We start from the raw sequence: 23,598 nt of genomic DNA, 5'->3' as shown, positions 1-23,598 counted from the left end.
TGTTTTCTTTCCTACACAATAGGAAACATGCCAAATATTTCACCTGCCATGTAGGATGCCACCTCTCCAAGAGGGCCCATAAAGTGAACAGAAAAATTAGGAAATAATCAACTTGGGATGAATAAATATGGACCACAACAATTAATTAAATTAATTATCAATGTTCAAACTCAAAGGTTGAGACACCTTAATCCCAACATTCTCCCACTTGTTGAAGACATGTCAAGAGTCTAATACAAACCATAGAATACTACCACAATTCCATTATGCTCATCATCTTTACAAAAACATCAATATGGCTTTAACCTCATTACCAAAACACAACTCTAAAGTCCAAAATTTCTCAAAGGAAAAGATCAAACACGAATATTCATAAAACTTATCAAAACAACAACCATAACTAGTTGCTCTCATCCAACTACAAAAACCCACATGACTAGAAAAAGAAACCACAAAAAATTATAAACCATACAATCATCCATACCTCTAAGGTATCAACAACATCAATAAACTCATGCCAACAAAAATGAATCCAACCCATAAACCACAATCAAGCTCTATGTATCAAAACTATAAATGAAGAACTTATATTCCAAGAACTCTCACTACATGGGTAACATCAAATCTTAAAATATGTCATGGCACACCAAATCTACCAATCAACACTTACACTAAGATGTAGCTATTAAATTAATTATATAATAACAAAGAATAATCATAATGATCTACACATTCAGTTCACAAAATGTTGTATAATCTCTCACAACATGTCACCACAAATCTCTTAAGTCCACCACATTGTGCCATGTGAATACAAACCTCCAAGAAGTAGCCATATAACAAGGAGATAACCTGTAAATCATATCCCAACCATGTCCTCCTACCAACACTTCAAAGTGCTAAACTAATTCAAGTAATATCTCTTTCACAACCCCAAAAGAAAATCCTCAACAACACCCATATGTTCAATCTCTAAAGATCAAACTAAATATATGTGCCAAATTTCACCAAAATGGATATAATCTTCTCCAAAAAAATGAATTTCAAACTCAAAAAATATTTCCATCTCAGGAAATCATCCCAATGCACCATCTCCTAAGATCTCGATAATCAATCATCATAATATCAACTCATATGCACAAGGAGATAATCGTGCTAAAGCATCTCTCAAAATGAATCCTTCATAACCATCTATCCATAGCTCAAGATTCGAATCTATGAAAGATAAAGCATAAAATATAACACATCTAAAAATAAGAATAAGCAAATATATTGTCATATGATGATGCAGAGATAGGGTTTCACTCAACAACATGTAGACATATTTCACAACAATGGGCTAATATCTTTCCTCACATTCCCAAACAAGCAACCATATTAGAACATTTATCTCTCAAGGAAAGGTCCTTGGCATTTCAAGTCTTCAAATAGATATGGATTCATCATAGAATGGATTCCCAATCAACACTTTCCCATCATTCTCCACAAACTCCAAGTTTCCCCTTCATAAGGTCATTATGCCGCATAGGCTACAAACACCAATCAAGAGCTCAATGGCTCACAGGACTCCATTGACCATGGGAAAATTTTAGAATAAGTAAAAATGATATGTTCCAACCCTTAACAATCCTCAAACCCACTAGTTATTCCAACTTGTATGCTTTCCACATAAACTGTCTTGATTTCTACTAGCCCTCACAAATGACAAAACAAGGCATAACTTTTGATGTTGATAAGATCTTCGCAAACTGATTACATATTCAGATACCATTTTGGCGCTTGCAAATATATTGAAAAATTGGTCATGATTGTTTTGAAACACATCAATCAAAAATGGACTGATAATCTGCTCTTTAGGCTTAATTACAACAGGAAATTGGGTTTTTTTGGTATAACTTTCACTATAGGATTCATATCAAAAATATAAAACCACTTTTAAATACCTGTTTGGAATTTATACAACATATATCAAAATATGGTAAGATTTATATGGAACATAATCCTCAAAAATGGACTGCTACGTTCGAAAAACCTAGTTTCTGAATTGGGTAACTCGAAAGATTTGACCATTAGACAACTTAAACGACCTTTTATGTTGACCTTGTAAGAACAAAAAATGTTTGAAATTAAATTATCTTTCCAACCATGTGAGTTGAGGATCCATATAATTTTGTATATGGTTGTACGATATGAAAGAACAATAATAAATGTGTGGAAAAATAGAGAAAATGAGGTTCTTTATTCATTCCATCTTCAAAACTATCCTCACCACCTTCCTCCATACTTAACCATGTAAAAATGATTAACAAGGGGTCTATTTATAACTTTCTACACCCTTTATAACTTCTCCAACTACACCTTTACAACTTTGTCTCTTCAAGTTCCCATCATGAACATAACAGGATTAAGCCTTGAAGAACCATGTTTCATTGAAGAAAGTCTATGGGTGTTTTGGTGATCTAAAAAAAATCAGTAATTAGTATCTTTGAACACCTTTGAATCCCATAATTTGATTGTTTTATATTTCTGATATGAATCCTTTAGTGAACGTTGTACCAAAAAAAACCCAATTTGTTGTTGTAATTAGGCCTAAAGAGCATATTACCAGTCTATTTTTTATTGATGTGTTTTGAAACAATCATAGACAAGTTTTTGATATGTTTTTCAATCCCCAAAAGGGTATCTGAATATGTAATTATTTTATGAAGTTCTTATCGGCATCAAAAGTTGTTCCTTGTTTTGTCATTTGTGAGGGCTAGTAGAAATCAGGACAGTTTATGTGGAAAGCATACAAGTTGGAATAAACAGTGGGTTTGAGGGTTTTTAAGGGTTGTAACATATCATGTTTTCTTGTTCTAAAATTTTCCCATGGTCAATGGAGTCATGTGATCCATTGAGCCCTTGATTGGTGTTTGTAGCCTATGAGGCATAGTGACCTTGTGAAGGGGAAAGTTGGAGTTTATGGAGAATGATGGGAAAGTGTTGGTTGGGAATCTATTCTATGATGAATCCATGTCCATTTGAAGACTAGAAATGCCAAGGACCTATCCTTGAGAGATAAATGTTCTAATATAGTTGCTTGTTTTGAGAATGTGAGGAAAGATATCAGCCCATTGTTGTGAAATGTGTCTACTACTTGTTAGAATTGGCACAAAAGATATTTTCACTAGCTATCCCCATGTGAAAAATTCCCCACCTTTGCAATGGCTTTAAAAGCTTGGTTAATTAAATAACCACTAGCATATTAGTCAAAAAAGGACCACTAGATATGAAATAATAGCAAAAGGATGACAAGTTTACAATAAAAGTTGAGGTAACAATTTACTTCCTATTGTTAATAGAAATTATGACTAACATTTAGAGAGTACAAGTAACATGTGCCCACTAGGTTTCACATCAAGTGTGGTTGGATGGAATTTGACCACGTCTTTAGTAGAGGAAAGGATCCAGTAATTGAGCACTGCAATTTTGCACTTCTCAAAATCTTACGTGAATATTAGGTATTAAATCAACAAATGTGAATGTTAAATCAACAAATTCTATCATGGTTATTGAAACGTACTGGAATGTGCTCAACTACCAGATCCTCTCCCCTAATATGACCCTTCAAAACTACTTGAATGATAGAAAATGAGATGAAACCTTCTTTTCATTTATGTTGGGCACCTATGATGTAGATTGGAAAGTACGTATAGATAAACAAATGCTGACACTGGAAAGTGGCATGAGAAGTGGACGTTCCTGGGAGGTGAGAGGTGCCCAGAAACAAAGTGTTGGGTTGTACTATCTGCAAAAAAACACCATATAGGGGAGAGGACCTAGTAGTTGTGCACCCTAACTTCACACTTCTCAAAATCCTATGTGGAAATTTCAAATCACTAATTTTTTTACAGCAGCTTACTTGGCAAGTCTCCTGCTTATAACTAAGGTTTCAAGGCCACGTCATCAAATATGATGCCACATCAACATGCTTTTTGCCAAGGTGTCCAAAACAACCCAAAAGAAAAGTGAGACCAATAGGTGTGCAAAAGGGCCCCAAAACTTATGCAGCTGATGTGGCATCACATGATTGGTTAATTTTCACAACAAATGGTATTTTTTATTTAATTATTGGTACTTATCATACAGCTATTGGTGCAATGTTGTACAAAAGTTGGACATTAAATCAGCAAGTATGGGGGTATTAAATCAATAACTTCTATCACAAGAATTGGAACACGCTCAACTATTGGGTCCTTTCCCCTATTATGCTCAAAATAAAGATATTATGACCAAATATTGTCTTACACCACTAGAAGAGGAACGCCTTAGTCCAGTGGTATGAAGATGAAACAACTTTAAGATAATCATAGAGTAGTTCGATGTGATAATGGATGACCAAGTAATAAATAATTGCTTCTCCAATGAAAGATCCAAAATCTTAGCCACTATTGAAAGATCCAAGTGCACATTGGAGCTGCCAATGATATTAGTAAATGGGCGTGGCCTGCTAGCAAGATTTACAACAACAAAACCAAATGATGTGATGGTAGGTTCTTTCAAGTGACACAAATGGATGTAGATATAGGCATCCAGTTGTTGAAAGTTGGTAAGAACAGTGAAAGGCTTTGCTAGTTATCATAATTGCACACTAGAGTCAATCTTCTTTAACGTGCAATTGAAGACAAATACATCGTCCTACTAAGAAGAAATGGCTACCACAAAATTTGTAAATACTGTTATAAAATAATTCCTCTAGATATGCAAGAACTGGATTGTTGAGCCAAACTAGCAAATGGGTAGAGGGTCAAATGGCCCTCTACTAAAACAATCATTTTTTTACAATTTTTTCAATATAACAAAAAAAATATATTAAAATTTACTCTCTTGATAAGGCTGGTGTTGGAATCACATTGATGTAGGAAGACACATGCAATCATGGCTCCGATACCATGTTGCAATAAGCCAAGAATTTGAAAGCACGAAAAATAAACTTCCACTTATAAAATGATAAACACACAGGATAACCTATCAAGTAATATGAAGATTGTGTAAATGTACATAGAAGTCTTTCTTATGTAGGCAAGAATGACAAGGTGACAATGTAGGAGTGAAATTCTGACTACCACTCCAAAGATGGTACACTTGTAAGCTCACTTCATAAGTGTGCGAGGAAATGTCAAACATAAATGCGATAGGTGTCTTACAAAATGAGGACACATGTCTCAATCATATGGAGGCAAAATTAGGAATGGCCTAAGTAAATTTAAGCTTAATGTGAATGAGTCAATCCTAAAATTGTGATTAGCTAACTAGGTGCATAATGACTTTGTTTACACCAACATTGTATGGCCCTATAGTAAGGAGAATGGCAAGAACTCTAAATGGGGTTGGCACATTTAGTTTGCACCAGATTACAATAGCCTCTCCTTTCTTTGAAATGATTGGTAAATAAATACTTAGTCCCGTGCCATGTGTATATACAAACACATTCCAACCCAAGCCCAACATATTTTATTTTCTTAATGTGTGAATAATATATTTTACCTAACTAGTTCACTAGTAGGCCTACTTGGAACCATATTTCTTATGATATCTTATTTGCCAATTTTTGACACTATGAAACAAAGTTATGGAGAAATTAAAAAAGGTCTAAATTTGGCACTTGAGGGGCCAAAAAAAAAAGCTCTTCTTGCAATGGATCGCCAATCTGACCTCAAGTTCTATCAATGGAAAAACATGTCACCTTAGGTGACGGCACCACTCAGACAATGGTGGTAGAGTATGGTGGTGATTATCGTGCACCACCTACTAGGCAATGAGTGTTAGGTGCTAGCCAATGAACCATAGGATAAAATCCAGGGGCTTAAATATATAGATACTAATAATAAAAATATTTTAATTTAAACCACGAGTTATACCTTATTAGTTGATGATGACATAGAAAATGTATCATTTTGTTGATGATGCAGACCATAGAATATGCCAAAAATCTAGAGCATATTCCCCTTGAGACTAAGGAATATTCTTTGACTAGAGAATTGGCTAATGACTTGTCATATTGTATAGCTCTATAAAGATCATACAAATTTCGAAGGATTGTACAAACAAAAATAATGGTGGGGGCAAACAAAATCTCAAGGCTTGGGAAAAAAGTCTTGAGTTTGACAATTTGATAGTCAATGGGCCTTCTAGGTGCAGTGGTAGGGTCTATTTTAGCCCAAAATGTTGTAAATTGTAGCTACCTTTTAGATATAACAACCACTTACCAACTTCAAACCCTCATCGATTTGGCATCACATATCCAATTTGAATAAAATAAAAGGCAAAATGAATTTTCTTTAACTCTCTTAACTCAATGGTGAGCTCAAAATCACTCCAACAATCTTTAAAATGAACCTACTATAAACATACAAAGAAGAAACCACAAAAAAAAGTGTTTGTATCAAGTTTTTAATTCTCTATGGATGTAGCAGAAAATCATACTCAACTTTTCAAGATCCACCAAGATCTTTGAAATCTAGCAATAGCTCAATGCACAAAATCACCCTCAAATCCAAGAAGGTGTTTGTAGAATTGGAACTTTGGTACCATGTCAAAGTTGGTATAAAATGCTCTTATACTACTCACTTACCCCAAAATCACCTACAAAATAAAAATATAGCCTTCCAAAAGATAGTACGAAAAGAAGAAATCTCGCTTGATATTAATATCCATGTTAATGATCTTCTATTCTTATGATACAAAGTATACAAGAGCCTTACTTATATAGAAAAGGATGAGAGATAGTATTAGACAAGATCATGAAATGTATCTTAATCCTATAACATGGGGGTCCAACTAACTATAAAAATATTAAATGAGCTAGAACACAAGAAGTAAGTGAGATAAGATAAGATAAGGAGCATTGACAACTAAAACTTCTAGAAATATTCTTAGGACCTAAGTAAACTTAACATGTGAATAAGACATATTAGTGAACTAGTTAGGTAAAATATATTATTTGCACCAACACCCCCCTTAAGTGCAACTTAGGGAGGGACAAACTAATGCAAATGATGCAAATATGGGTCCTAACTATGAATTCATTTTAGGTACATCTCATAGCTCAAGCAAAGGACAAAAACATAATGGGAGAAAAATCCTCTCCAAAAGAAAAAAAAGAAAATAATCATGTAGAAGTGATGAAATAAGCGACCAATGGAAGACTAATCAACACTGAAGTAGAAAAAATACCTTATGTGTCTAGCATTACAAAAAATAATAATAAACCCTCTATTATTGGCTTCCAACCCTCTCACATTCCAACTAATAATCTTCATGAAACAATGGAAAAGAAATATTGTTCCAAGGAAAGGAGAGGGCCCTCCTCCTTTACACATTTTTTTTTAAATGATGAAAGAGGGGGGTGTCTAGGCTCCTTCCTTTTACTAGAGTTTCTATGGTTAGGAATTCCTAAGCCCCACCCTAATTTTCTATCACTTCCCAATTTTTTAACATTTTTTTATTTCTCTTTCCATACGAAAAGGACCACATTGGTCAATAATTAAGTTTTTTTCTTTTGAAAAATGGGGATTTTCTACCCATTCAGAAGATTGTTCATTACCAATCTTTGCGGGACCAGTATTTTGGGCCAATGTAGAAGGAACCAAATAACAGTTGGATAAAGGTTAAGGGCCAATTACACTGTGCAAGTCTCGTGTATTGGTATCCTCATGAAGTTTCTCGTTCATATTTCTTCACACCCTACCAATGAGATTTTTAGGTGTTCCTTGGGTGGTTTAGAAGCTAAGGGATTATTATTGGATGGATAACATTTTGTTTTCAAATTGATTCATTTTTTTTACTAGCAGACAAAGCATCATTGGAAATATCACTCTTTAAAAAATTAGAGAGAAATTTGATCTCTAAGTATTTACTAGATATTTCAATATGAAAGTATTAAAAACTCATGGGTCCTTCTCTTTCTAGGTAATCCCTTTGGCTTCCTTTTTTCAAAAGAGGGTGACCTTTTGAAATGCCTGTCATCTTTACAAAGAAACCAATAATTAATACTTGCAAGCCCTTTTAACTAGGAAACAATAACATAACCATAAATTTTAAATGAGAGTGTAGAGGGGACACGAGATTTTAAGGGATTTTAAAATTTTGGCATTCAAATGGAAAAGTGAAGACCTAGTGTCCTCAATCATAATCACCTCATCCAAGGGTTTGAACAATAACTGAAATAAAAATCACAAGTGTGGTGGAACATTACACAATTCTATCCAACTAAGAGTGAATTGTAACAAAACATCTTCTTAGCTAAAAATAGGATCTTTAGAAAAGTCTCTAAACATAGAGCAACCAATGTTCCAAAAAAAATGTATAAGTAATCTCTTCTACATATTCCCATTCTTAAAAATAAAAATAAAGAATACTCCTTTCTACGACATTCTACAAAACAAAACATAGAATTATAGCTTTTTATTCCAAATAGATCATATCTAGTTATAAAATATAATTATTGAAAATAGAGCTTATAATGTCAAATAAAGAAAGAAACGTCATTTTTAAACCTTCGCTCTTCATTGTCAATCACAAATTTCTTAGCTTCATTAAGATTTCTAAAAATGATAAATGAGTACTCACCTTTCTCACTTCTTACTTCAATCTACATTTGGACAAGCCCCTTATCTTTACCCACCATCATTAGTAGAGCACCTTAAAGAGCTTCAATATTTCCATCACTAATGAAAGCATGTTCAAAGGTTTTAATAGTCCCAAATTATTCTTTTTCAACTATATTATTATCTTTCATAAGCGTACTCCAAACTACTACCAATATTTACATAATACTTATAAAGAAAGAAATATATATACTAATATTGATCGATGAATTTAACGAAACCATCAAAAATCAAACAAACAAAATACCAAAATCAAACAATTAAATCCTTGAATTGTGATCAACAATACTAAATAACATAACAAAAACAAACTAGACACAAATAGAACCAAAAATAAACAATACAACAAAGAAGATAACCATAAATGATTCATCTTTCCTTCTCAACATTTGAAAATTCACCATTACAATTATGTCTATCAATATATAAATCAAAACTTGTCTTCATAATTATTTATGAATAAATACATCCCACTCTCATATTCTCTCCATATTATACCACAAGAAGACTTCAAAACTTTATTGCTTGACCAATCAATCAATAGTATTTATATAGAGAATTAATAAAACAATTTCAATCCCACAAATTTGTCATGTTTAGAGCTGACAAAAGGGGTGGTATGATTAGAAACATTGAATTATGAAGGATGTACCTTCAATAATTGACATTTAAAAAGAGAATCCAATTTTTTAATTAAGTCAACTATAGGTGTAAAGTATGGAGTGAATGATGGGAACATATGACTCGATTTCCAATATGACCATCTTTTTCACATTTATATTGTGATGATGAGAATCACAGTGAGCCCCATGCTTGATCCTCTCTCATTTTTATGACTATAAGCTTTGAATCCAAATAATGAATTATGACAGATGCTTAATGCTTCTACAAATTTCCCACATAAATGAATAAACAAAATGAAAATCATTTGAAATCTTCCTAGGTTCTCTTTTGCACTAAATATTTTCCACTTTTATACTAATTAATAAAACAATCATTTGAATCCTACACTAAAGTGGCTAGGAATTGGTAAATTAATAGTCTAAATGGCATGATAAATTAATTTATTAGTTTTAAAGGTATGCTAAGCAATAAATGTAGTCCAACTTTAAATTAATTAAATGATTGAGATTTGAGATATTAAGATAGTTTAAATATGTTAATAAATAATAACTTAAAAGGAGAGAAAGATTTATTTAGAAACTAATAGAATATTTTCTTATATTGTTGAGGTATTATAATATGGAGTTGAAAATTAAAATTTAAAATTAGATTAATAATCAAAAATAACAAAAAAAATCAATTATGAGCTTTCTATGGTCTAGCATTAGATCAAGACTATAGTTTAGTTCAATTAGTGTGATTTTATTCTATGTAATATTTGACCTTCAATGCTTATAAACATAATTTACTTGGATGTTATCTATATTTAGAAAATGGGTTGGTGTTAAGAAGCACTTATAGAATCCTGCTATCTATAAAGGGAACAATGAATCTTCAAGGCAGGTGGATTTATACAACAAGATAGAAATGAAAAAACAAAGAGTTTTAAACATTGAAATCTTGATGTAATAATGCATTATGCAAACTAAGATTAATGTCTTTTGAGACCAAGATCATGTTGGTTGTTGATGCTTATTTTTTCAAAGTGATGGTTAGTTATTGAAAATGTCCTCAAATTTTGTTTGTAAATACACAATCATAGACATACAATTTGAACAAATTTGGTGTACATGCCAACAAGTAATGATCATGTCCTAAGATGTCATTCTTGGAATTAGAATATTTTGATTTTAAAATTGGAAGATTAAATAATGCCTAGATGCTCTAGTCTAGAAGACAAAATTGCACCCAAGCCCAGTCAAAGTGTACACAACTAAAAATTGCATATTTCCTAACATTATCAGTACCTATCCATTCTCTCATTAATTTTATTTATGTCATTTTCCTTAAAATCCTAACCCATTTTCCAAATTCCTAACCCATTTATCTAAATTCCTAATATATCACCCTATTTCCCACTACACATGATTTAATAAATAATATTTGTTATAAACTACATTTTTCCTCTCATAAATCTATAAAAGAATTAAAATTCCTTTTTATTCTCCACCATCTATCTTATAATAATGATTCATGAAATTCATAAAGTAATTTTAAAATATATTTTTCTTCCACCCTCCATCTCTTAACCAACACCCATAGTTCAATGAAATAATTATAAGTGTTTTTTTCTTCCACCCTTCATCTCCCAAATACCCAACCAACTTGATCTCAACCATTGATCTTTTAGTCAATCCTCACCATTGATCCCTCCATCTAAAAGTCTATAATTCAAACTATTGATGCTCAAAGTTGTAAATCTCAAATCCCTAAGGTTGTATAGTTTCTCAAGTGCCACAGATATTAAACTTGAAAAGAATACCTCAAAATGTATATTCAAGTTAGGCAACCAAGGACCAATTACTGAGGTGGGTAAAACCTCCTTTTGTTTTGGTTATACAAGATCAAGGTGGGTTTCCCTAAGATGCTAAATCATATGATACTACAAAGAATAAATAATTATCTTATTGTAAACTATATCTTAGTTTAAAACCATAAGTCTATCCACCTTTATACAATAGTAAACATTAGAACAGTGTTTTACCAAGAAAAGTGTTTTATAGTATGGTTGTAGGAACCATTATTTTTATTATGCATTCATACATGGAATATACAAAGATAATACAACTAAAAATGTATATATATAATTTAATTGGTTTAAAATGTGTTAAGGTAATAGAACAAGGAACTGTAGTGAATGAAAAAGTGAAGTTTTACAATAGAAATCTTTCTTGAGAATTAACCTCAACTAGTACTTTTAAACTTATTTAAAATAATTTTGATTTTTTAAACAAAAAATTTACATAGGTAGCTAAAATACTTAAGAGTAATAAAGTGGTGAAAATAACTAAAATAAATCAATTAAAATAATTTTTAGCTAAAAAATAAAAAATACAAGGAATGAAAAACCTATGACTAAAATATGAGGATCTCAACCAAGGACATCAACATATCCCATGGATGTCCATGCATAGCACTACCATTTGTATGAATAGTGTATGAAGAATACCTAAAAAATGCAAAAGCCCAACTTCATGATTCAACTAATTTGCAAAACCAATAAATAGAAAACAACTCAAAAAATAATAGATAATATAAATAAATAAATAAATAAGATTCAAATTATGAATAAAATAAATGAACAATAAAATAGCACTTGTAAACCTTTGTGTGGTTGATTTCTCTCAAAATACCTACATGCATGAAGAAGAGAAAAAATGTTTGGGGGTTTTAGGGGCTTACATCAATCAATCCCTCATTTTGGTCTTTCAACCTCCATAAACAACCAAGATAAATAGATAAAAATAATATCATGTTTGTTCTTATTTTGAGTACATCTAGAGATAAGAATAGTGATCAAATAAAACAAAAGGGATGTGATAACCCATAGGTTCTTGGGGGAACAATAATATATAAATTAAATCGTATCACCTATAAAGTCTTGAGGAAGCCAAGAGGATAAGAGGTTTATGAGAGAATATTGTAAGAAGTTGTAGAGCTAAAGAGAGTTGTATGTAAGCTTAGGAATGTTTTGAGATCCAAGAGAACCAAGAGAGTGTGAGAGTCTCCAAAATAAAAGTTATATTTTAGTTCAAAAGAGAAGGGGAGGTAAAAGGAAGGGGTTGACAAGCCATTTAGAATTATTCCAAACTATTTTCTCTTACTTGGGAAGGTGACAAGTGGAAAAACACTCAGAATTGTCTACCAAATGAAATCTATCATACATGAAACTAATACAATGCATGTGTTAGGATATGTGACACTAACCTTGAATACCTATATCATTCTCATATGTCTCCACATTCCTTGGATTTTTTTTTAGGGGATATGAGAGTGTAAACATTTATAATGTATTTTATTGACAAATTGTAATTGTATTTCAAAGAGGTAAAGGCATGTTTGTGGTGGTTACAAAACAAAATGGCAAAATATACTTCTTAGGGATCCACCTTGGGAATATGAACAAACATGAGTTGGAAACCCAATCTCAGAAGATGAAAGTTTGTCATATTATGTGGTTGAAAGAGTCATCGACAAGTTACAAAGCATCTAAGAAGGCAAAGAGTTGATTTGCTATGCATTGAGTACCCATGTCGGAGCCATGTGAAAATTATTATTTGATTACTATGTCTATTGGTTTTCCATTATCCTAGGTGTATATTTTTTCAAATAATTTTTGCCTCTTATTTTAGGTTCCCACAATGGATTTCCCTCACATAATTTCTTATAAATTTGAGATAATAGTTTTATGATATTCAATTATAGATGACAAGATGCTAGATTGATCAAAGAATGGCAATCAAGTGTGTTATTGTATACATCTTGTTGAAGATTAATATAATATTTCCCTCTTTCTCATGTGGATTTTTTTTTCAAAAGAGTCTCTCCTTGTAAATCTAGTGTTTATCTTTTGTTTGCTAAATTTTACATTATTCATGAACGTGCAAGACACATAATCTCATTTGTTAATATAATTTTTAAATTGCAAACACATTCTAAAGGTAATATAGTAGTTTAGTTTCACTTTTTTCTCAACATTTAGTATTAGAGCTAACTATTTTGTTGAGAGTGATGCCTTTATCTTAAGTGTTGAAGGTTTTTTGGTTGCAGTGGCAACTTTTGTTCTGTGGTTTCTTGCAAATTTGTGAACAATATTGTATACCATAACTACTACCTCTCGTCAAGATATTGAGAAATTCAATGACACTAACTATGAGATGGTGAAATTAAAGATGAAGGATCTCCTTGAAGAGAGAGATTAGAGGTTTCTAGTTTCATAAGAAACAAATGCATCTACAATGGTAGATGAAAATTACAAGAAGTTAGACAAGAAGACATGAGGAACCATTCGGGTTTACCTTGTAGATTTTGTCCTCATGAATGTTACCATAGAAAATATTACATATATTTCATGGAAGAGGATAGACAAAATTTATTAGACTAGAAATATTTTTTACAAGTTATATCTCAAAATATGTTTATATTCTTTAAAGATGAAGGATGGAGATTCTATTGTAGACCATTTAAATGCGTTTAAATTGATTATAAGTCAGCTTATATCAGTGGATGTTAAGATAGAAGATGAAGATAATTGTATTCTTCTTTTTTTTTGTTCTTTGCCAAATCTTGAGAAAATATAATTGTTACCATGAGTAGTGGTAAGGCAGAGCCAAAGATGGACAACGTCATTGTCATACTTATTTCAAAATAAATGAGGAGAAATTATATGAATGTTGACTTCCAAGATACCTTGCATGTGCAGGGTAGGTCCATAGAGAAAGGGCCTAAAGTGGATAAAAAGAGGGATAAGTCTAAAGGAAATTCTAAAACGCTCAAAAAGAGTAAAGTGTTGGAATTTTGGCCCAAAAGAGGGCATGTGAAGGAATGTAAGAACAAGAAAAAATGATAATTCCTCCATGGAAAATCCCTTTGATGATGATTCTGATGTTTTTTTTATTTTAGATAACATTACTAGTATTGATGTTCGGCTTATTGATTTGGATTGCTCCTACCATATGACTCCTCACAAGGATTGGTTTTCTTCATACTCAACATATGATAGTGGAGATGTTTTCCTTGGTGATAATAGCACAAAGAAGATTTTTTGGTAAGAGAAAGGTAAAGTTGTGTTTCAATGAAGGAAGGATTAAAATCATTGATAATGTTTTGCATATTCTAAGATTGTAAGAAAATTACTTTCAATATCTAATTTAATATTCTAGAATCAATAAGACATTAGAAAACTCTAGTTGCAAGTCGGTAAGAGGGAGTTTGGTAATTGATAAAGGATCTCAAGTAAGAACTTTATTTAGACTTAATGTATCTAATTTGTGTAGCTTTTCCAATATAACTGGCACTAAAAATGCATGTGTATTGTGGCACCATAGATTGGATAACATGAGTGAAAAATATTTAAGAGCATTTTGAATAGAAAGTTGGTTGACGATATTTTTTATTATTATATTGACAAAAATGATTTCTATGAGCATTGTGTGTTTCATAAATAGAATACATCATCATTTCCTAATGGTACTAACATATCTAAAAAATTATTAGAGATCATGCATCTGAATGTGTTTAGACTAGTGAATGTTCAATCTCTTGTAAAATATTGGTATTAAGTTACTTGCATCGATGTTGTCTCAAGATAACTTGGATTTATTTTATGCATTCAAAATTTGAAGTTTTTGCTAAGTTTAAGGAAGTTAAAGTCTTAGTTGAGAAACAATTAGATTATAAGATAAGAGTGTTGAGATCTAACAATGGGGGTAAATATTGTCTAGAGAATTTTATGAGTTATGTGTGCATGCAGGTGTTGTTTGACAAAAGGCTACTCTTTAGACTCCCCCACAAAATGGGATAGTAGGATGAATGAACCCAACCTTGATGGAAAGAGCTAGGAGCATGTTAAGTGGTACCGAGATTTATAGATTCTTTTAGGTAGAAGATGTAAGTAATGTTTGTTATTTAATGAGTAGATCTTCTTGTTCAGTTATTTTTTATAACACTCTTTATGAAGTATGAATAGTAAAAACCTTATGTTTTGCACTTAACGGTCTTTAGTTGTGAGGATTTTTTCATGTGCCTCAAGATGATCCAAAATATCTTAAATTCATCTTCATTGGTTATAGTGAGAATGTAAAGGTTACAAGATTTGGAATACTCTTACCCATGAAACGATGTTTTCTAGAGATGTAATTTTTATGGATTTTGGAGATTACTGAGGTGAAGAATAGCCAAAGGAGAAAGATAAGAAAAAATAATGCACTTCAAGATAAATATTGTAGGAGAATTCTTGACTATGAGAACTATCTTATATCACCTATAATTATTTTATTTTAATTTCTGTAACAGTTTAGTTCTAATGTCCTAGGTGAAATTTATTTCTGTAAAGATGAAGGATGGTGATGATATTACAAATCATTTAAATGCATTTAACTTGATTATAAGTCATCTTACATTAGAAGATGTTAAGATAGAAGATAGAAGATGAAGATAATTGTGTTCTATTTTTCTTTATTTTTTGTGTGAATCTTGGAAAAAAAATATAATGTTACCATAAGTAGTGGTAATGCAGAGCCAAATATGGATAACATTATTATCATACTTATTTCAAATGAAATGAGGAGAAATTATATGAATGTTGACTCCCAAGATGCCTTGCATGTTAGACGTAGGTCCAAAGAGAAAGGGCCTAAAGGGGATAAAACGAGGGATAAGTTTAAAGGAAATTTTAAAACACTCAAAGAAAAACAAGAAAAAAAATGTTGACTCCATGGAAAAGTCCTTTAGTGATGATTTTGATGCTTATTTATTCCATGCGACATTATTAGTAGTGATTCTTGGTTTATTGATTCAAGTTGCTCCATATGACTCTTCACGAGGATTGGTTTTCTTCATACTCAAAAAATGATGGTGGATATTTTTTCCTTGCTGATAATAGCACGAAGAATATTTTTGGTAATACAAAGGTAAATTGTGTTTTAATGAAAGAAGGATTTTTATAACCCTTGATAATTTTTTACATATTCCAAACTTGTGAGAAATTTAATTTCAATTTTTATCTTTAATTATTCTAGAATGCATAATAAATTTGAAAAGTCTCATTGCAAGTTGGTAAGAGGGATTTTGGTGATTGATAAAGGAGCTCAAATAGGGAGCTTATTTAGGCTTAATGCCTATAAATTTTTTAATTTTCAATATAATTGGCACTAAAAATGCATGTATATTGTGTCTCCTAAAACATTTTCTAGGGAATGTTACATTTAGAAAGTGTTCTAGGAGACGAGAGTAAAAATATTTAATATGCATTTTTCATGAGAAATTGTAATTACATTTCAAATAGGTGAACACATGTTGGTGGTGGCTAGAAATCACAATGGGAGAATATTCTTCTTAGGCATCCACTTTGGGAATATGAAGAGTCAAGAGTTGGGTATTCAAGTTTGGAAGATGAAAGGTTGTCCTATTATGTGGTCAAAAGAGTCATCATGGAGTTATGGAGCATCCAAGAAGTCAAAGAGTTGTTTGGCAATGGGCTAAGCACCCATGTGGGAACCATGTAAAATTAATTATTTTATTACTTTCTTTTGACTATCCATTATCCTAGGTGTGGGTTTTGCAAGTGGTTTTTGCCTCTTGTTATGGATTACCATAGTGGTTTTCCTTCCCACAATTTTCAATCGCAAGTAACAAGGTGATACTAGAATGATCAAATAACATATGTGAAGTGTGTTATTGTATATCTCTTGTTAAAGATGAATAATATACTTTACCTCTTTTGTGTGTGGACCTTTATATTAAAATGGTTTCTCCACATAAATCAAGTGTTATCTTTTGTTTGCTAATTTTTATATTATCGTTAAATGTGCAACACAAATAATCTCATTTGGTAACCTAAGTTTCAAATTTGCAAACACATTCCTAAGTTAATATTGCAGTTTCACCTTGTTCTCAACAATGTAAATGTCCACACTAAGTGCTAGTTTCCAAACAATTTATGCTCAAAATGACAAGAGACAAGAAAAAAATAGGGCTAACACAAAGGTGACATGAAAAGTGACCATTAGAAAGTTGGCATAAGCACCTTGAGAAGTAAAAAGTTCAAAGTAGGGGCTAAAATGAACCTACAAAAACACTAAAGAATGGACACCAAAGTGGACACAATAAATGTGAAATTGATAAGGTGTGCAATTTATTACACTATAAGAACAAATCATAAACTAATTCCTATCTAACAAAGCATGGAGTATGTAATCCATGTAGAATATATAATAGTTGAAACCATATAAGATACCTATATCAATATATACCCGAAAAAAATAATTATTGAAATACACACCTAAACTAGGTTCCCCACATGCAAATGAATAAATGACAAAAAATGTATAATTATATAACAATCGATTTAACAATCCAAAAATAAGCATGACTTTCTTTATTGATCTTGAGGAGATACATTATAAAATATTTTAAATGATTTTGTGACATTATGCTAACCAATTCACCAAGAAATTCTCAATACACTACACACATAAATCCTAGAGATACTCAAACAATATTAGATCTACTAGTTACAATAATTCTTCAAGGTTATTGTAATTCTATTACACATTTTGAAAAACCCCACATCATAACAATCTCAAAATAATACTACCCAAAACTGAAAGATGAAACCATAAGGCTTCCTACAATATTTTCTACTTGAAATTGGTTTTGCAAATAAAACCTATTTTATCCAACTATGCACTTGCCTTAGAAGACAATACTATAGCAGTTTGAAATTAGTGGCCCAAATGAACTTCCAAAACAGATGCTTAGGATAAAGAGGAAACCAAAATAATTCAATGTGATAGCTAGAGGATTATGTAGGGTGGCTAAATAGCTCCTACAATAGTAGAAAGTAGATGAACTAGGTGGAGAGGTATGTAATTTCATTGGTTCTTTGCATATAAAAATAATACACTATATTTGATGCTTTGTCCTTTCGGAAGACTTTGAATTTGGTGAACATTCATGAAATCCCCTCTTTCATTATTCATTATTTTAATCCCATGGCCACTTTTTAAAACACAAGATGAAAGATGTCAAGTGCTGATTGGAACAATCTGATATATTTTTCTGAGTCTCATTTCTTTGACCAGTGGTAGGAATTTTGGTTTTTAAATGCGTTTTTTGAGGTTTTATGCTTTTTTTGAGTTTTTTTTTAATTTAAGCTTTGGGAATTGACAAAGCAAAATGAATAACAATAACAACAAATAAAATAATTGACTGAAAAATGGATATCAGACTTCTGATTTTTATTTATCAGCAATAAACAAATGAATGTAAATGATTATCTTCAACAATCCAAGCCAACTATGGCCTACCATGAAGTCCAACGCTAGGAAAAGAGAGTGACTTATTGGCCTGAATAGGTAAAATGACTTAATGAAGCACCTCTAACTGCAACCAATGCACTTCTTGAATTTCCTCCAGGAGAAACTCCAATTTGGTGTGTCTTCTACCCATTGATTTGCTCCTGTAGCTCTAGTATGAATTTTTTCATCAAACAACTATGGGAAATCTTCTTATTTACTGTTAACTATGGTAACCTTTTTTCTCTGATATGAAATTTGAACCCCTGTGTTGTTGTAATACTCATATTTGCTCTTGAATTTGGTCCAAATGGCCTGAAAAGAGCTTCCAATGAAGTCCAATGTTTTTAGGTGAGAGGGCTTTCGTCCTACACCTGCAATTTGAAGGTTTTCGTCTCCAAATATGCTCTAGAACTCTACCAATATGCCACAGACCTGCTAAAGGTAGAAAATTCTCCACTATCCATCAAAACATAATGCACAAATGAACTCCCAAATGCTCTTTTAACATCCCTCAAACCCTAATTAGAATTTGGGGTTAGGGTTGGACTTTGGCATCATAAAACAGGTTAAAATGTTTATTTTTATTAAAAAAACACTCCCCCTAGGTGGCTGACCCATTAAGGGTCTAATTCCTCATTAAAAGTGGCAATATATTTAAGTTATAACCTTTAAGTTATAACTTCTAGGAAAATGTGTCAAGGGGCCACTTTAATAATATAAAGTGGTTATATTATTTCATTTTATTATTATTTATTTAATCCAACCTTAGGAAATATTTTTTTCTCATAAAATGAAATATGTGACTCAAATCTGAATTTTGTCTAAAGCAATGTGATCACTGATGTTGCCCAAGTCCTCCAAGCCAACTGACAATTCCTCCTAAAAAATAGGGACTGGCCCTAAAAAATAGGAACCTCTCTCCAAACACCTGTAACTACTCAAAAGGATCCTGCTCTCCTCCCTGGTCCCCCGGGTGGTCATCTAATCAACTGCCAATTTTGCCTAAAAAGGAGGAGACCTCCCTAAAAAGTAGGAATTGTCATCTGAAGGTCCAAAACGGCTCACAGAGCCCCTGCAAAGCTCCATGACCCTCAGAATGAGTCCCCTAACCATACCGTTGACCTACGGGAACTCTAATGATAGGTCAACCCCTGCTCATCTCATGTCACCTAGAAAAGGGGACATTACACAAGAGCCATTTTAGCACTTTGAAAAGTTTTCAAAGCTATGAACTTGTCAAGATTTCTTTCTCTCCTCCTTCACTCCACAAATTCAGAATTGGAAAACCTATGAACCAATTCAACATATCAATAATTTCACGAACTAGAAAACTTACTAACATGGTGAACCTTAACCATCTCTTAGTCTTTAGTTGATATTTCACCAGGTTTGTAACATTCTTAACTTGTTTCACATTTCTTGTTCTTTTGTGTCACATGACAAGGGATGCAGGATGGGAAAAGACTAAAAAGGGAACCCTAAGAAAGAAGAGGATTTCAAGCTTTTGGGATCAAAAGTTAGGATGGGGCATAACATGGTATCGAGAAATGAGAATGGTCAAAATTATGACTCTAACAAACTGATACCTTTTTGGATGTAAAGGATCAGAGTTTAAGGAGTGAAACTAAAAAGGGAACTCGTACTAAGAGATGGATGGATGAGGGACTCTAAAAGGGGGGAAAGGACTTAAAATTTATGTAAGACTTTTAGGCTTAGGGGCTAGGGATCCCAAAGGGTATGGTATCAAGAAATTAGAAACTTTGACACTTTGATAGAATGACGCGCTTAGACAAAATTAGCAATAGATTGATGGGAACAAAAAGGAGAGTATATAGGTGTGGACAACCCCCTAAGTTTGAAACACTAACATATCAAGGATAATAATGGATAGATCTTGAAACTGGACTTTTTATAGGGTTTTACACCTTTTGACACTTAGTTGACACATTTAGGATTTATCAAATCAGCTCTAGTTGGGGACATGTGTCTCTTGTAGGCATAGTGAGAATCCATATGTTTGGGAGTAGACCAAAATGGGTAACATTGACAAGAGTATGACAACACACTTCATCGTGATCAAACAAGTATCATGACTACACAAAGACACTATATACAAGATAAGACAATATATAAGAACACTAAATTGTAACCAATGATATGCAAGCACATAAACATTGAAGATATAGTTACACAGAGAATTTGTACCACGTTATGTTGTACCCATGACACATGACCATGAGTAAGTTACTACATCTACTTGTCTCTAACAAAGATAAACTTCTTAAAGGATTTTATTTCTCTCAATTCATAGTTGTACTTACCACCTAGTTGCAACAAATGAAGCCCCTTGCTTACATGTATCAATTTAAGATTGTCTCCAAAAATGTGAAGAAGAGTGTTGATGGGTATTTTTACACACAACTACTTGATAAAATATTGAGTAATTTATCTGCCTTTAAAGGAATCAAATCCCAAAAATGGAAAATAACTACCCCAAGGTCTCTATACCCAAGGCTTAGCGTTGCATGATAACTTGTGTTAATGTAATCCTTTACAAACCAAAAATATTATGAGGTTTTGGTATAATTTTCTACAAAAATATTAATACCCAAAGAGTATCAAATATTCTTTGCATATATCATATTGATGTTTGCTGCAAAGTCAAAGCCATCATTCGTTTGGCTCCAACTCAATATCATCATTCCATGAGGATTTTTCATCTTCCCTTTAAGCATTTAGAGTCCTTCCCATTCTTGTGCCAATTTTAGATAGATTATTCTTGAACACAACAAAATTTGTCAATGTCAAATCTTACGTCATGTTCAGCATCAGGGACCTTACGTTTGGTGCAATTAACAGAAGCACATCTTTGTATTCAATGGATCTTCAAATTATCATTATTGTGATGCCATAATTAGTAAACTTATGCTTAAGCCCAACTTTGATTTAAAAAGCTGCGATTAGGAGTAAATCAATTGCCTTCCTACTGTATTTGGAATTGTTCTTGAAACTTTAGGTCTTACCCCAAGCCTCGGAGTATTTGCAAAGAGTTTGTACAGTTGTATCTCCAAAAGTTGACATGGCACGTGTGCATGCTATTTTTTGACATTGAAATTTTTGAAATTAGGTTATGGTACTCTTGCTTTATATTGTATAGTGCAACCCAAACGAAATCGTTGTGAGCTCGCTAAGTTTTGAAGTTGTTAACAAATTGGTCAATGAGATCTTTGCATATATATTATTCAGAAAGCTGAGTAAACCAACAATGGCCCTTGTTAATATCCTCAAGTAATCCTGCGATAATTCATCAAACAAAATGCTTTTCAAGCAAGCAAACGGTAAATGTATTTAAACGAGTCTCTATCATCTTCTTCCTTAAGTTAAATCAGGGGAGCGAAGAAAACAACAGATTAGGTAGTTTTGAGTGCTAAGGTGTGAATCGTTGCAATGCTTACAAATTTCCCACAATTACGTCCGTGTTCCCATTAGTCTATACAAATGTTGATGTCTACGATATGGCACTGGATTCCACTAATTCAATGAGGCCTTTTTCTTATCGAAGGTTGCTTGAAATATTGCTGTAAACAGATGATGAGAGCTTCCATTCCCAGCGCAATGAAGGCTAAGATAATGACTGCAAATAAGGGACGCAAGTCACAAATGACATGGAATTGACAGTACTGCCTATGATCGCCACAAAAGAACTTGTGAATATGTATGATTGACTGACTGCCAAAAGGTTTGGAAATGCACGATTCGTCAGCCTAAAAGTTAGGTATAACTAAAAGAATTAATCAAATCACACGAGCGACTATAGGAAAAAAGTTTTGACTGCCAAAAACTATTACGTAGAGGTGGTCTTATTTCCAAGTCTAGAGTGGTAGTTGTAAAATACACACGTCCCCCATGTGATCCTTGTCTAATTTTATCTCCCCCATATCCGTGCATTTGGTAAAGAGAAATCTGTCTTTAGCTCCTACCATATAAACCGTAGGGCCAAAAATTAGCGAGTTACTCTTGATGTAACAAGATTCCCCCAACGGCACCCCAACCACCTATGTCAGAAAGTTGCTAAATGGAAGAAAGTCCATACCGAAGCCACTGCAATGTAAACTATTAAGTTGACCTATGTGCAGTCATGCTAAATGGAAGAAAGTCCATACCGAAGCCACTGCAATGTAAACTATTAAGTTGACCTATGTGCAGTCACTGTGTGTCAAAATGTTACCGTAAGGCAGAAACTCCAAAGTGGAGTCACCACAACATGACAAGCAGCACGCATATACCCAAAGATCTAACCCTACAAAACTATACACTCCAACAGCTTTGAATAAGAAATATACCCTACAAAACTAGACACTTCAACAGCTTTGATTAAGAAATGTAGTCTCAAGGGAAATCTAACTACTAACTATATAGAATGTAGAGCTATCATGCAAGAATTAAAGAGTAATTAAGTATACGTAACTCTTTTAAATGCATAAACTCCAAGAAAAATATTAGTACATTTGGTTATAGCTGCCCTACAGAGATCGTGAGCATGGGACCCTCACATTCAGTGAAATACACTCACCGCACATTCATAGACCCGCCATCATTTTCAACCATAGGAGACCCTCTTGGGAAAAAAGATCCAATGTGGCCTCTGAAAAGATATTCAAGCTTGGCATTCATGGGCAGTGAGTTAAATTCAGAGTGCTCAAGGCTGACCATGCTTAAACCAACATTTTTTTTTGCACCTTGTGTGCTTTTCTAGAGGTGCATCAAAGTTAATTGAAATGTGTTTCAACTCAGAATGTAGAATTAAAAGAGTATCATTTGCACATCTATATTAATTGAAATACACTCACCGCACATCTATAGACCCTCACATCATCATTTGCAACAATAGGAGCCCCTCTTTGGAAAAAAGACCCAATGTGGCCTCTAATAAGGATATTCAAGCTTAGCATTCATTGACAGTGAGTTAAATTCAGACTGCTCAAGAC

This window comes from Cryptomeria japonica, chromosome 7 (assembly GCF_030272615.1).
Source record: "Cryptomeria japonica chromosome 7, Sugi_1.0, whole genome shotgun sequence".
Lineage (NCBI taxonomy): Eukaryota > Viridiplantae > Streptophyta > Pinopsida > Cupressales > Cupressaceae > Cryptomeria > Cryptomeria japonica.
Note: the sequence above shows the minus strand (reverse complement) of the source record.